This window comes from Podarcis raffonei, chromosome 7, assembly GCF_027172205.1.
Source record: "Podarcis raffonei isolate rPodRaf1 chromosome 7, rPodRaf1.pri, whole genome shotgun sequence".
In the NCBI taxonomy this organism is placed as follows: Eukaryota; Metazoa; Chordata; class Lepidosauria; order Squamata; family Lacertidae; genus Podarcis; species Podarcis raffonei.
The window spans coordinates 37,219,001-37,236,059 of NC_070608.1; positions in this window are offsets into that span (position 1 = coordinate 37,219,001).

A 17,059-nucleotide genomic window follows, 5' to 3' on the forward strand; every position below is an offset into this window, starting at 1 on the left:
GCAGAACTGAGGGCAACTTCTCAGATTATACAAACATATCCATATGTAGGGAAATGTGCAAATCCAAAGTGTTGGGAAAGTGTTGGGAGTTTAGGGTCCCTGGTAAGATGCGAATATAATAATAATATTATTATTATTATTATTATTATTATTATTATTATTAGGCAGCTTCCAACCAAATATTAAAACCACAATACAGCATCAAACATTAAAAGCTTCCCTAGCAGGGCTGCCTTCAGATGTCTTTTAAAATTAAAATAGTTGCTTATTGCCTTGACATCTGCTGGGAGGGCGTTCCACAGGGCGGGTGCCACTACCAAGAAGGCCCTCTGCCTGGTTCCCTGTAAACTCACTTCTCACAGCGAGGGAACCGCCAGAAGGCCCTCGGCGCTGGATCTCAGTGTTCAGGCTGAACGATATAAGCTCATAGATCTCCAGCCAGGCACAACCACACATTTATCAAGGTGGGTGCTTACACTTGCAGAGGGTTCCTGCAACTTGCGCATTCACATGTAAGGAAACTGTAATACCTGAAGTAGCCTATGATTGTCCAAGCACTATTGAAACTAGAGATGGATGAGCTTTCCCCCACTCAATTCAGATTCTGAAAGCCTCTGAGGCTTGGAAACATCCTTCCCACCATTCTCCCTTAATCGCCAAAGCATTCTCGTTGCCAGCCTGCCCCTTTCTATCTAAGCCAGTGATTCCCAACCTTTTTTTGGCCATGTCCCAACTAAGCATCTCTAAAATCCTGATGCCCCCCTCCCCGTGACATAGAATTATTATTATTCAAAAAGTGAACTCCTATTTACATGAAGGAAGCCCAAAACACCACTCTGAAAAATGGCGACCACTCCAACTGAGCAGCTACAGAGCGGTCGCATTCAGGGGAAATTCCACAATTGTTGACTGAGGACTCCCGGAGCGCTACTCCCCTCGGAATGCGCCCAGTGTATTTTCTGTTTAGATAACCTTTTCTATTTAGATAACCCCTCCATTATCACCAGCTGACTGCTGTGTACATTGTGATTTTAATTTTTAAAATGTGTATGTCACAATATATATTTATATACTGTATATGATCATAAAGCTAGACCATAAAGAAGGCTGATTGCCGAAGAACTGATGCTTTTGAATTATGGTGCTGGAGGAGACTCTTGAGAGTCCCATGGACTGCAAAAAAATCAAACCTATCCATTCTTAAGGAAATCAGCCCTGAGTGCTCACTGGAAGGACAGATCCTGAAGCTGAGGCTCCAATACTTTGGCCACCTCATGAGAAGAGAAGACTCCGTGGAAAAGGTAGGGGGAAATTGAGGGCACAAGGAGAAGGGGACGGCAGAGGAAGAGGTGGTTGGACAGTGTTCTTGAAGCTACCAGCATGAGTTTGACCAAACTGCGGGAGGCAGTGGAAGACAGGAGTGCCTGGCATGCTCTGGTCCATGGGGTCACGAAGAGTCGGACACGACTAAGTGACTAAACAACAACAACAACAACTGTATATGAGGCACTTAGAACCATAAGGAAATGGAAAAAAACCACTGTTAATAACTAATTCTCAAATTGCCCCCCTTAAAAATCAAATTGCCCCCCTGTGTGTGGGGGGGTGCCCCACATTGGGAACCACAGCTCTAAACTCTCTCCTCCTCTTCCCTGTAAGGTTTTTCTTGTTCCAGGCAGCTGTGGCAGGAGCACTCATGGTAGGCTCAGGAAAAGAGAAGGAGAAATGTTTTCTTCTCTTTGGCCCACCTGCTGTTATGGACCACTGTTGTGTTAATGTTCCTGGGCCTGGTGATCAAAATTAGAAATGAGCTCTTTTTTGAGGCATGGTTTTTTTAAACCTCCAAAGTTCATTTTAAAGTTTGGGTCTGAAGAACTTTACTAGCACTCCTCATCAATACCAGTTATGTGAGCATTTAGTAAATGTTTGTCCCTAGCATAGATATTGGTAACAAGCAGTAACAGAAAAGGATAACTGAAATGATTGGAGTAATTCCCCTGTGACGAAAGGTAAGGAGTATGGGCAAGGGGAAAAGTGATAGTGGTGCATAAAATTGTGCACAGTGTGAAAAAAGTAGATAAGGAAAAGTTGTTCTCCCGCTTATGTGATACTAGGACTCAGAGCCATCCTATGAAGCTGAATGTTGGAAGACTGAGGGAGGCAAAGGAAAGTGTGTCTTCACACAGTGTGTAGCTAAACTCGGGGATTCGCTTCCACAGGAGTTAATGATGGTCATAAACTTGGATAGCTTTAAAAGGGAATTGGGCAAATTCATGCTGCTCTACTCAAATTCTGCTTGTCAGCTTCCCATAGGTATCTTGCTGGCCACTGTGAGAATAGGATGATGGACTAGACAGACCATTGACCTGATCCTTCTGACTCTTGGGTTATTCTCTTCATGCAAAACCTTATTGCTGGGCCATGCTATACCAGAGCCAGAGACACGCCCAGCAAATATGGGGCTTGCATGGCATGAATTTGGGCAGCCACAAGAAATCTTTAGACATTACTGCTCCCACATAAAGTACTGCCACAGAGAAGAATTGTTCACTGGCACTAACATGGAGAGAACGAAGCAATTAGAAGCAATGAAGTTCTAAAAACTGGCACAGTAAGAATATTTTATGCAGTAGAACCATTTCTCATCATGAATGTTCAGGAATAGTTCGACACAAAAGGACACTACTGGCTCCACGCCCATCATTAAGGAAACTCTGCAATAATTCAGCATTGTGAACAGCGAGGAGACTGTTGCCAAGCAGGGTGTGGTAGGAGATGAAAGATAAAATGGATAGCAACCAGAGTCATTATAGGACCGATCCGGAAAGAGACCACCCATGAAGAATAGGTGATAGCTCTTTTATGTAGCAGCAAATTATGTGATGCGCTGTAGTTGGTGCAACTGCCAAGAACTTCATTCTGCAGGTGGAGTATGTTGTAGGAGAGCCTGGAGGTTTACCAGAAAGCAAAAATGCCTTGTGAACGTGTTTCTGCACCTCAGGTGCTTCTAGTTGAAAAGTGCTTCAAATTCTGCTAAATATAGATCATTCTAGGGTATAAAACATGCTTGAACCAAAACTATAGCCATTAACAGCTGCCAAAGGTGGGATCTGGTAATTGTTTAAGGACTAAAAGAGCTTTCTTTCACCTCCAAACTATAGTACAGACATCATTAGTATTAAAAACAATAACTGGTACTTTATGGGAGTGGTCAAGTACTGAATGATGCTAGAGAGCTTTAAAAATGTAAGAGCTATGTATGCAACCGTAGGGAAAGGACCGGGCTTGCTACATGGTTGCATTCTTAGAATACAGGATGTGTAGTAAGAAAACATCTAAAAGTAGCACTCAGACAAGACTTTGGCCATTAGACTTTACTATGTCAGAGACATCTCAATCTAACACGAACCCTCTCACGGATAAAGAGATATTTGCTAAGCCATGATTGCCCCTCAAATATTTTTGAGGGTGTTCATTTTGTTAGTTTTGCTTTTAGAAAGTCGACATAATGTAATTGGCCAGGTGCCATATGCCTTGGCTTTTGTTTTGTGTTTTATATATTTCCTAGAAGCAAACAAGAAATTATCCATACTGAAGGCAAGATGCTAGGGCTAGATAGACCAAACAGATGCACCGCTCTCATAAAAGCTGCACTAAATTTTGATAATTATATCTGATTTCAAATAATAATGCTCTAACATGCAGAGCCTATTTATGAAAACTGAATTTCAATATTTATAGAATGTTTCATACTTTCAAAAAATAGGCAATATGGGAATTATTCTTGGAAAGATGCCTTTGTCTAATCTGCAATATCACCTTCTGGTCTCCTTCTACTCCCCAAAACCATCTGTTTCACTGATAGAGAGGATATATATATATATATATATATATATATATATATATATATATATGAAGTACATCTGGTTATATATATATATATATATATATATATATATATATATATATACTTGAGACATCAGAGAAGATAAAAGTCAAATGTTACATCTGTATAATATATTATACAAAATTATCCTCAGAATATATTTACTATTACTCAGCCTTCAATATTAATTTGACCTCATTTTATGGCAACATTTCCAGCCTCTCTTGGGTCAAGATTTAGTGTTCTTAAATATGACTGTTCATCACGCATACTGGTTTTTGTCTGGTGGAAAAAACCATGCTTATAGGTCCTTATGTACAGAGCTGAGTCTGCATGCAGAGGGTAAATGTACCTACTTCAGGCAGGCACAATGTGTGGAATGGGGGGAGTGAGAAAATGAAGGCAGAAATTGGTGTCTGAATGGTGCAGCAAGTCTTTTTAATGTGTTGGCCCTATAGGAAGGCAGGAGGAGGAGAAGAAGAGGACAATCAGATGCCTTGGGGAAGTCTATTCTCCACAGTTTTGTTCTTCATTAACTGGGTTTTCAAAGGCACACTGCCTCCAACAATGGTAGCAGAACATACCTGTCATGGCTACTGGCCAGAGTTAGCCTTATCATCCATGAAGTTACCGTATCTTCTTTAAAAGGTGACTTATACTGCCTCAGTTTTCACATAGCACTAAGCCAAGCCCATGGCTAACTATAAATGAGTGAGTGTAACGAAGAACAAACCTTGGATACAGTTTGTGGTTTGTCTGGTGTGAGATAAGCCACAAGCTTGGGCTCAGGTGTAGCACTAAGCCAAACCATGGCTTAGCTCCAGGCAGCATGGCAGCAAGGCCAGGGGAGGAGTCAAGCAGCTGTGATTTTTCCTCTGAGCACTTCCATGCTTGGCCATGGTTTGACTTACATGTGAACAGAGCCCCTGAGCCAGAACTTGAGTCTACCTCAGTATTGTGTAGATTGAGTGGCTGTGGCTCTCTTTAGAAAGAGGTCCTACCTGAAAATGTTGGAGGTTGAGCCCTGGAAATTTAGAATGTAAAGCAGGTGCTCTACCACTCACCTATGGCATCTATAACTACTTAAAGCATGAAAGTTTTGTTTGGTAAATTCCAGTAAAGATATGGAGTCCAGCCATCTCTAGTTGCAGTCTACCTCTTCAGTTTCCCTGGTTCCAAGTACAAAAATATCAAAAAGTAAGCCACAAAGCTTACTCCTTTCTGATATTCTAATATTCCTTTCTGAGCAAAAATTATCACTGGAATTTATCTAAATTATCTGGTTTTTCAACCTGGCATATAATCCATCTTGTGGCTGTAACATTTAAGACAGTTTGCTGCGCTGCACAAACTTCTGGGTTTTATGGTTTGGAGGACTTATTGAGGACAGCTGGATGCAGTGTAAAGAATGCCCAAATAATAATTATGTCCTATAGGTTGGGGGGTTGTTATTATTTTCATTTATGAATTTCTTCCTAAGACGCATCTTGAAGTGATTTCAAAATACTATAAAACAGTTAAAACAACTGCAGGCATAACCCCCCCCCCCAAGCAATAGAAATTCTGAGGTATCTATTTTTTATATATATATAAAAAAAACAACTCCACTCAGAAGGCTTGGTGAAAGAAGACAGTCTTCATTAGATGCCAAAATGACAACAAAGATGGCCCCAGCTTGATATGTAACGTGAGTTCAAAAGGGACATGGATTACTTGCCACATGGAGGCCTTTAACAGTTCTCTTCTGTGCCGAACTGCACAACATGGGCCAGTTTTGGCATTTCTTGATTTAAGTTTAGAGACTCTTAACAACAGCAGAATGTGGAGGTTTAAACTTCTCACTGCACAGAGAAATCTACTGGAAACTCTGAAAACTAGGGTTCAAATCAAATCAAAGTGGACAATTCTCTAGAACCATCTGCCATTTTCATAGTATTCCAGATCATTTGCTCTCCCAGTTTCTTTCCTGTTAAGTAAAAGAAGATAATGCCTGCTGTTTTCAGATAGCTGTTACTTCTCTTGAACGTTTCATATCATATTGGGTTCTTTCCCCACCCCCTTCCAATTCAAGCCACACTTCTTCTCAGAAATTATCAGAGAATTGGCCCTTGTTTCATCTTGCTCAGCATCTATTAATAGAACTTCTTTTGATCATTAAGAAAAAGAGCATTTTATGTCCTTTTTATTGCCTCATAATATTGATGAATTCGACCCACATTGTGATTCATCGCTTCAATTGGTTTGATGTACTATAAGATGGTTTTAACAGGCCTGTTGACTAGAAGGTGCCTTGGGTTTTTTTGTTTTATTTTTATATTCTTTATTAAAAATAAAAAGAATTATAAGACAGAAGAAGACAGTAAAGAATATAAAGATTCCCCCCCCCCCCTTAACAATAGAGATTCCTTGGTTTTTGAAGCTTTTAAAGCTTTCCTGTGGACAGTCTCTGGCTGAGAAAAATAAGAAGCAGTTATCCCAAATATGTAATTGTCTCTCTAATATTAAGGACCTCTCTTTCCACCTTAATTTCCAGACAGGCTCTTTTTCCACAGCCCGCCTTAACTCTCCTGGGCCTCCCTCCCTCCCAAACATCAAGACTGCTGGTAGCTGCACAGATCACAAGTTATAGAGATCTTTATTTGTTAATCTGCCAATTTATAGCACTCTGGTCTGCAGGATTGGGACAGGTCACAACAACACATTAAAATATAACAGACTGAATGCTCATAAATGTCAAACAGGACCAAAATCTAAACTAAAGTTCTCCAATAACACTTGAATCCTGTATACTCAACAATGTTTCTGGCATGCGGTCAGGTTGAGCTGATTTGTCACCTGAGAAACACATTCCAAAAGAATAGCCATGTTTAGTTTCTTAAAGAAGAAAAAGGTTCCCTTTGATACCATGAAGATAAAGAAATGCGTTGTGGGGCGAGCTTTCAGACACAAACACAAGAATTGCCACAATCAAAATTTACCCTCTGAATACAATTTCTTCTTTACAAAATTAGAAGGCCATGAGATTGTGTTATATACATTTGTGTGTTAGGTTAGCGAGATAGTGCATGGCAAAGGTTTGAGGATTCAATAGCACCCTAGACACATCCATGCAGGACGCAGGCCAGAGGTGCCATAAGAAAAAAAGGACAAGAGTTGTTTCAGCAGCAGTCAACCTCAGACAGAGTCTTTGATAGGATCTGTAGCTGTAACATAGCTAGCTAGCTATGTCTTTAGTGACAGCAGCTTCCTCAGCCTGTTTTAGCAATTGGCTCTGAAAGACATGGAGAGACTGTGGTTTTTACTGGTGTTCTGCACTAGCAGCCTTGCACCCAACCTTGCTTGAGAATTCTAAGAAGAAGAAGAAGAAGAAGAAGAAGAAGAAGAAGAAGAAGAAGAAGAGGAGTTGTTTGGATTTGATATCCCGCCTTTCACTCCCTTTAAGGAGTCTCAAAGCGGCTAACATTCTCCTTTCCCTTCCTCCCCCACAACAAACACTCTGTGAGGTGAGTGGGGCTGAAAGACTTCAAAGAAGTGTGACTGGCCCAAGGTCACCCAGCAGCTGCATGTGGAGGAGCGGAAACGCGAACCCGGTTCCCCAGATTACGAGACTACCGCTCTTAACCACTACACCACACTGGCTCTCCAAGAAATCAGTGCAGTTTTGAAATTAGCAGTGAAAATCAGTGCATATTTGAAAGATTCAGTTCTCCATCTTGATTCAGAATGGCATTCACTGTTATGAACTGGCAGGATGGCAGGGAGGAGGAAGAGGATCCTGGCAAAGGGTGTAACTGGGACTTGGGACACATCGGGGCAAGGAGATGGGAGAGGAAATACTCACAGGGTGATGGAGGATGGCATGGGGTTGGAGGTCAGTGCACAGGAACCAGAGCAGCAGGACCCATCACCAGAGGACACGGCAGACTCCAAGGCATAGGGAGCAGCAGGAGAGGCACTCTAGGAGGCTGAGACAAGCAGGGGCCCACAGCCCAGCTCTCTAGCTGGCCAGGTGGGGCTCATTAGCTCTGGGAGGAGGTATGTGATTCCTCAGCTGGAGTTGGCTAGGAACAGGTGAGGGTCACATGTCTCATCAAGCCCAGGTGCTGCAATCAGCATGCAGAGTACAGAAGAGGCACAGAGCTGAGGTGCTGTATCTGCTCAACTGCCTATGTTGATGAACCTTGACTCAGATGCCCCTGCACCTCTATGGGACTGTTCTTTGGATGTGACTCTGGACTGTATCTTGACTGGAGGACTTCAGACTTGGCTACTTGGATTGACCCTGGACTGCATTTCCTGGCCTTTGCTTGTGTGGATTGACACTCAGACTTTGAACTTTGGACTTGCTGCCAGGTAGGCCAGGGGTTCAGGACATCCACTTACTTCCAAACATAGATGAAGAACTTGTCCTTGGTCTTCGGAAACATCATTTAAAATTTGGTTGTGATATCTTAAGCGGTCCAAATGTGATGTCTTAAGAAGTCCAAACACAGAGCAGACAAATAACTTCATAAAATAGATAGTACAGTAGATTGTTCTGCTTCATATCTGTATTATTAAAGCAAACTTGCATAGTGGATATATATTATGTCATTGTTTATAAGAGGCAGCGAACCTCACTTCCTAGTGGACAGTAATGCTAAGCCTTCATGGGTGAGAGACCTGATTCTATGGCTACAATCCACACTTACTTGGTAGTATTCCCATTGACCTCAATGGGGCTTACTACGAAGTAAACAAGTATGAGATTGGACTGTTAGGTTCTCCCCCACTTGTACAACAGCTGTTGGAAACTTCAGTTAAATCCAGATGATTACCTTCGCAGGGGAAAAACATCACTTGGTCAGAGAAGACTTCACCAAATGTCATTGATACATGTCGAGTCCCACCTCCCCAAACCTGAGAATGGCTTTGCTAAGCAGCTTTTATCTCTTCATCCCATTTCTAGGTTATATAATTTAGAAGGCATTGCAAAGAAATGAAATGTAGCAATGTCCCTAGAGATCAATTATAGGATGCTACAGATGTCTGCATTCCACTGCTCTGACTTCAAAAATACTAATGATTATGAGAAGAGGGAGTAGAAATTGTGTGTAAAACATTTTACCAGCATTGCACCATTGCTATACCAGCTTTTTGCATAGGACGGACACTTTGCTTTCAGCCAGGGGATCAGGGGACCATAGGAAAGTTGTGCCTAGCTGGAAAAGCATCATGGCAAGGAAAAGGTCAACCTGGCCCCATCCACCAAGCAGAGAACAAACAGCCGCAGGAAGCTCCATTCTCCCCATCCTAGCAATAACAACTCTGGCTCCCCCTGCCAGTGGCCCTGACAGGGGTAGACTTTGGTCTTCCAAATTTCAGCTGCGCCCAGTGTGAGGCCTTCTGTTCTGCTCAATTCACAATGAATACTTATGAATATGTCATAGTTACGGTGCCCTGCAGCGCCCCCTATGCTCGGTACCCCTTGTGACGGGACTGGTTGTGCTGTCCTAAATCTGCCTCTGGCCCTGAGACCACAGAAGCAATGGGAAGATAACCCTAGCCTGTGGCAATGGCCAGAGGAACAAGGGCTCTTACGGCATTTGTTTGTTGTTGTTGATATGGTGGTAATTTGTTGTATTCTGCCTTGGAGATAATTTGATCAAAAGGCAGGGCATGCATTTATAAAATACATATAATCTGTTCTTCTCTATCACACCAAGGCCTTTTTTCCTACCACTGATTTCATCACAGAGGTGGGGAGGATTATTTTCCTGGCGATTGCAGCTGGGGAGGGAAGGGTAAAACATTCCACCCCCTTGTGCTGTGGTCCTGATAAAAATCTCCTCCCTACACTTACTGTTTTCGAAGGGGTAGTCATCTTAGTCTGCTGCAGAAAATGCAACATGGACTCTAGTGAGTGGTAGCTCGAAGACTAACCAATTTTATTGTGGCATAGGTTTTCATGGACTAAAGTTCACCACTTCATCAATAAGCAGAAACACCTGATATGGTTCATAGTGATACATTAAGCAACAACATGCCCACAACAATGCTACAATTAATACACTAACACAGCTTCTCCCAAACTGTAGTCCATGATCTTCATTCAGGTGATCCATGGTGTGTCAGTGGATTTGTGGTTGAATATGGGAGATGGCAGGTGCATTGCATTAAATACTCATGTTGATTTTAATTGTATTTTACTGCTTTTTTTATTCCCTATATTGCATTTTATTGTATTACAATTTGATAATTAAATCTAGCAAAGCACATTACAATTGCTATAACAGGAAGTCATTAAGTAGTCCTTTTCTGGTTAGCAATTTTCAGGTGGCCTGGGGGTGAGGGTAGGAGTGAGAACCAGTGCACTAGTAAAATTAGCACCAAGACCACTTGATAGGGTTTTTTTTAATGGCCAAATACATATCAGTTATTTTGGACCAGGGATCAGCTCTGGATATTATATGTGAAACCTTAGCAAATAGTGTGCCTGTGAGCAACAGCAGTATGTTATTGCTTCATCACTGAGTAACTACTGAGTAACAGAGACAGTTTTGTGCCCTGGCAACTCTCCTTATAAATTAAACACTACAGACATGTAAACATTATGCACCACTCTTGCCAGACTCGGTTTCTTGACAGGGTTCCAAGTTTCAAGCGAGCAGCATTTCTCTAAAAGTTGAGATAGCTTAGCAAAAGAAAAAAGACGCTTTAGAAGTAGGGGTATGCGTGTGTTTCTTTCTCTAAAAGGGAAACACACACAATCTCTAAAGCTTCATTTTTTTCTTTTTGCTAAGCCATCTCAACTAAAGCTTGCCAGCAGAGTTAGCCCAGCTTGGGTTCCGTTTCAGTCACTTTCCCAAACCCCATTACTGCTGAGTTGTGGATTATCCTTTTCTTACAAACTCGAGCCACCTTTGCATGAAGGTGAAACTTATAAATTATCAAAAGAACCACAAACAGTGCATAAATTAGGGGCAATGTAAATTGAGAGGTTAAGGTGCATAACAGTTGGTCATTGTGCACACTCACCAGGCCTGAACGTGCATGAAATCTGTCCAAGAAATTGTGTATATCACCTGATCTGTATACACGCTCTCCAACAGCTCTTGGTGAATGTGCATGCGTCAACTGAATTTTGTAGGTTATGCAACCATTATGAATAATCCTCAATAGGCTTTGGGTAATCTCAAGATAGCTTTGGGGGGGTGCATATGTCAATTGCATTTTGTACATTCTCCAGGCAGCATGCACATTATCTAGTCAGTATGCACAGTCTCCAGGAAACATGCCCTTGTTTTCTACCTCTAGTCCAGAAGTGTGCACTTGGATTACTTCTAACCTACTGCCTGACCTTGTCTGGGGCACAGCAAACCCTCCCACTGATCAGCTGGGCAGTGAGAAGAATGGTGAGGCTCCAGTACACCTGAAGCAGTCAAGCTTCATATTTCACCATAGTGAACAAGAGAGAGAGAAAACAAGTGCATGTTCTAGAGTGGAGCAGAGCTGGGGAACGTGATCCTCCAGTTGTTGTTGGGCTACAACTTCTAATATCCCTCCCCATTGACTATGCTGGCTGAGGCTGATGAGAGTCTAGGATGCCACAAGTTCTCTATCCCTGTTCTGGAAGTTGCACTTTTGAATTGGAGTGAGGTTTTCAATACCATTGCCTTCCCAAAGAAAGAAAAACTGGCCAAGCTAGTTGTTAGAAGAAGAAACAACCCAATCATTTTCTCTCCCACTGGAACAGCACCAGCTTTGAGTCTTCTTGCCCCCATTTTCTGATGTAGTGCCACTTTGGAGCATTTGTGGAAAAATGAAACAGTAGCTCCGATCTGCTCAAGTGTTCACTAGAGCACAAAAAAGGAGTCCAGAATATATGGGGGTGGAGGGAGAGCTGTCAAAGCTCAGGAGTGCAAGCAGTTTCCTGAAGAAAATCTAAAATATACACAGAGTCACCACTGAAAAGGCCCTTTCTTGGGTACCTGCAGTTTCTCTCTCATCCAATGCAGGGATCATTAGGGAGGGCCTCATTTGCTGATCTAAGGTTTTTTCACACTTTATTGGCTGCCCCTTTGGGGGATGATTTCACAAGTTTTTACTTAGACATTACTGAGGAAAAGCAAGAGGAAGAAGGAGGAATTCATGTTTTTGTCACACTCTGTTCCGCCTTGTAATTCCCATGATTTATTTAACAAGATTTATATAACACTTAATTTAGAAAGCCTCTAAATAGTTACATAATGTAATATATAATCATAAAAATACCAGCCATATCAACATACTTAAAAAATATGTAGGCATAACAAAATTATTAAAATACTGATGAAACCAACTGTTTTAAAAACAAATATAGAGATAATTTTTTTTAATGTATCTTTCATTTTTCAACAACAAATCTTTTTGCTAGATTCTTGGTTATCTCCCATTTGTACAGTGGTACCTAAGGTTACATACGCTTCAGGTTACATACGCTTCAGGTTACAGACTCCGCCAACCCAAAAATAGTGCTTCAGGTTAAGAACTTTGCTTCAGAATGAGAACAGAAATTGTGCTCTGGCGCCACGGCAGCAGCGGGAGGCCCCATTAGCTAAAGTGGTGCTTCAGGTTAAGAACAGTTTCAGGTTAAGAACCGACCTTCGGAATGAATTAAGTACTTAACCCGAGGTACCGCTGTAATGTCAAAATGCTCACAAATACGTGTGGAAAGATGATATGGTGTTTGAAATTCCTGCCTAGTACAAATGAACAAGCAATAACATCATCAGCGTATTGTGATTGTCTTTCATGTTCAGTTTAGTGCAGACCCTTCTAACCATACTGACTCATATTGGGGAAAACATGTGCATTTTGTCAAGTTTTTCACAAAACTGTTTGAGAGTTGAAGTTGGAACAGAAAGTTATGGGCTAATAAAAACCAGCTTTCTTATCCCATTCACTTGTCCAGTCCTTTTCAAAGGAAAACCACCCATGCAGATAGAAGGTAGTTTAATATTCAGTTGGTGGCGCTCATGTTTCCAGGTTCTTCCAAATAAATACTTCTTACTCCTGAATAAAGGACCTTTATATTTAATCTGGATGCAGGAATGTTCATGCTAATGTAAAAGTTCCATCACAAGAGGATTTAAACACTTCCTAGCAAAATGGGGGGTGGGGGGCATAGCTGTCAACTTTTCCCTTTTCTTGCGAGGAATCCTATTCGGAATACTGTAAGGGGATTTCCCTTTTAAAAAGGGAAACGTTGACAGCTATGGGGGGGGGAATAACTGCATGGTTTCATTTCAACTTAGACCAGACTCAATTTAGCCTATGATCAATTCACCCTCCTTATAGCCACGTAAGCGTTGAGATAATTACAGTCAGTTATCAATCATTATCATGCAAAGAATAGAGCTACCATACACGAAGTCAAGCCCATTAAGGAGTGTGTCTTAATATTAGGCATGACATACCTTCAAAAAAAGTTTCCAGATATCCTCATTGTGTAATTGTGTTGTCCAATTCTACCAAGTCAAATAAGACATTAATGATTTCTGATGGCTTCATAAAGCATGGTAAAAGCACAGCTCCTGTGTTATGCTGCTTCCCTGGAGAACGAGGGGTGGGAGTTGGGCTAAAATGATCCCCAAACTGCCTATTTTCTTCCTTCCTTTCCCAGTTTTTTGATTGGACCTTCTTGCTTCCTATGACAAGGCAGTAAAGGAAAGGGAATAAACATATTATAGGAAGCAGCAAGGTAGGAGGAGAAAAGAGCTTGTTTTGAGCAAATAGAACCTTGCTCATAATCTACTGGGACTCCAAAAACAACGATACTAAAAGACCTTTCTTTCCTTTTGTACAAAATATTTCCTCCCCTTCTTTTCTTTTCTTTTCTTTTCTTTGACAATACTGGAATCTTCCCATGAGATTTTTCATATTAAACAAATCTTGCTTTCCCGATAAACACTTAGCATTAGATTTTCTTCTTCTTCTTTTCATTAACATGATCAGACAGTTCTCTAGAGATTGATGCTGAATTAACATCATCATTGCAGAAGCTGAGAGGGGAAAGCAGTTTAAGAATAAACTGGCCATAGACAACCTAAAGTCACACTGAAGCATGATCAAATAAAACAATAAAGGATGCCAGATTGTTGGTGTTTCTATTGCCTGCTCTTGATGGGATTACACTTGATAGGTATGTAAAAAGGTAAAGGGACCCCTGACTGTTAGGTCCAGTTGCGAATGACTCCGGGGTTGCGGTGCTCATCTCGCTCAATAGGGCGAGGGAGCCGGCGTTTGTCCGCAGACAGTTTCCAGGTCATGTGGCCAGCATGACTAAGCCACTTCTGGTGAACCAGAGCAGCGCACGGAAACGCCATTTACCTTCCCGCCAGAGCGGTACCTATTTATCTACTTGCACTTTGAGCGCTTTCAAACTGCTAGGTTGGCAGGAGCAGGGACAGAGCAACGGGAGCTCACCCCATCTCGGGGATTCGAACCACCAACCTTCTGATCGGCAAGCCCTAGGCTCTGTGGTTTAGACCACAGTGCCACCTGTGTCCGTTGATAGGTATGTAGTTTATGGGTATTTCTGGATCCAATACTGTTGCTTGAGGCTCAGGTGGCCTTCCATTAGATTCAGCTGGAAAGGGATAGCCTAACTTCTGTTGTCTATGCTCTGGTAACCTGTAAATGAGATTACTGCAACATGTTATATGTTTTGAAAGCTTCAGCTGGTGCAGAATTTGGCAACCAGGTTGCTCACTGGGCAAGATGGTTTGAGCATATTACACCGATCCTGGTCTGACTGCACTGGCTGCCAATTAATGTCCAGGCCCAATTCAAATTCCTGGTTTTGACCGATAAAGCCTTAAATTGCTCAGGACCACAATGCCTCAAGGACCACCTCTCCCTTTATGAAGCAACCCAGACCCTGAGATTGTCATCTGAGGCCCTTCTTCATGTGTCTTCTTCACAAGAGGTCCAGAGGGTAGCAACATGAGAACGGGCCTTTTCTGCACTGGCTCCTTGCTTGTCAAATGCTCTCCCCAGGGGGGCTTCAGAGGCAGATCTATGGAAGCATGGCCAGTTCACCTGCACTGGGCACCAAGCCAAGAGGGCCCTGCAGGGCCACTGGAACAATGACCTAGAACAAAAGGTGAGGGGGAAACAAATTTTGGTGTTGCACAGGGTGCTTCTGAAATTTGAAAGCCCATTCCAGAATGATACTGGTTTATTGATAGCAAAGAAGGTAAAATACCTGGGGATAAATTTGACATCTAAGAATGTGAATCTATTTAAAGATAACTATGAGAAATGTTGGGCAGAAGTGAAAAAAGATTTAGAAATATGGTCAAGTTTGAGACTTTCCTTGTTAGGCCGAATTGCTGTTATTAAGATGAATGTCTTGCTGAGAATGTTATTTTTGTTTCAAACATTGCCGATTGTGGACAAAATGGATTGTTTCAAGAGGTGGCAAAAAGATATATCTAGATTTGTCTGGCAGGGCAAAAAGCCCAGAATAAAATTTAAGATACTAACTGATGCAAAAGAAAGAGGGGGGTTTGCCCTGCCGGACTTAAAATTGTACTATGAATCAGCGGCTTTTTGCTGGCTGAAAAACTGGCTGCTTCTTGAAAATACAGATATTTTGGACTTGGAAGGGTTTAATAATAGATTTGGCTGGCATGCATATATATGGTATGACAAGGTCAAGATCCACCAAGGTTTCAAAAACCATATTGTTAGAAAAGCCCTATATAATGTATGGATTGTTAGGAGAGGCTCAGAACTTACAGGGTTAAGAGTTCTGAGTGATGACGCCTCACATTCTGAGGGCGGGTTTAGAACACGGAAGGGGTGTGGTTTTCTCTGTGTTCTTTCAGTGTGTGTGTTTGCTCCGTTGAGCAAGCGAGATGTCCGCTCGGTCTCCAGGTAGGAGATTCATAACTGTTGTGTTTTGCTAAGGAATAAAGACTTTAAGATAAGGAGACTGCTAAGTGTCAGCCTGAGTTACTGCCTTCGCATGAAGAACGTTTCAAGCTTCTACTTCCGCTGTGTTTTACGCTCTGCTGAGTCAAAGGTCCCGGGGGGAAGACCAGAGCTGCGCAAGAGAAGTGTGCCGGACCCCCTGGACGAAATTGACCCCGAACAGGTTATGGAGGTCAGCAATAAAGATAAGCAACGTTCGTGCGTGTGAGAGGCCAGCAGCCAAAGGCCAGCTAAGGAGTAGCTGGAGCCAGCTGGAGCGAAGGGAGCTCGCTGGGAAGGATCTGCCGGACCGGGAGGTACTCGTGAGTAGGCTGGGCCCCCGGGGAGAGATGGCAGACAGCCATGAATCGCGTGCAGTCCCTTTTGAAGAGGCAGACGGGAAGGAGCCCTGGGTCGGTTGGCAGGCACTGAAGAGAGTGGGAGCCAGACCAGAGGGGGCTAGACGCCAGCCTGAGGGACGCCCAGAGGGGGCCAGATGCTGCACAGAAGCTGGGGAACGCCCAGAGAGTCAAGGAGGGGCTGTGGGACGCCCTGGAAGCCCAAAGTGGGCTGAAGCCGTGTCTGAAAGCTGCTGCGATGCTTTGACACGCCAGAGAGACAGGCAGCCGTGTGCTGGAAAGCTGCTGGAAGCTGGGAAGAGGAAAGCAGTGGCTAGCTGTTCCTCTGGAGGCTGTGCACCCAAGTTTGGGGGTGCAGGCCAGAGAGGCCAGTCCAAGGGTCTTGAGGGTGCCCAGGCTGTTTGGCAGGAGCTGGAGGGGGTTTGCAGAGAAACCACAGCAGAAGCCAAAAGCCATTTTCCCAACAGCAGAAAAGCCTCGAGGAGGAGGGCTGCTGGAGAGGTTGGGGGGGCAGAGAAGACCAAAGGCACGTTTGCAAAGTTTTCCACTAGGCGATGTTTTGTCTGTGCCTCGGCTGAACACCTGCGTCGCAGCTGCCCACAGAGAGCAACGGAGCCAGGGCAGGATATGTCCAAGGTCGTTTCCCATGGGAGCCAGCCGGGTTTCCATGGCAACAGAGGGAGCAGGCGTGAGAAAGCTTATCAGCTGACTGCGTTGATGGCGGTTTTGGAGAACACCTGCAGCGAGCACCCCAAGGTCGGGGGCAGCAGGAAGTCAGTTGCTAAGGCAACAAAGAAGGACAACTCCGGAGGGGGGAGAGTCCTACGTTGGGTTGTTGACTCGGCTGCGAATGCCCATTTGGTAACAGCGCCACCTG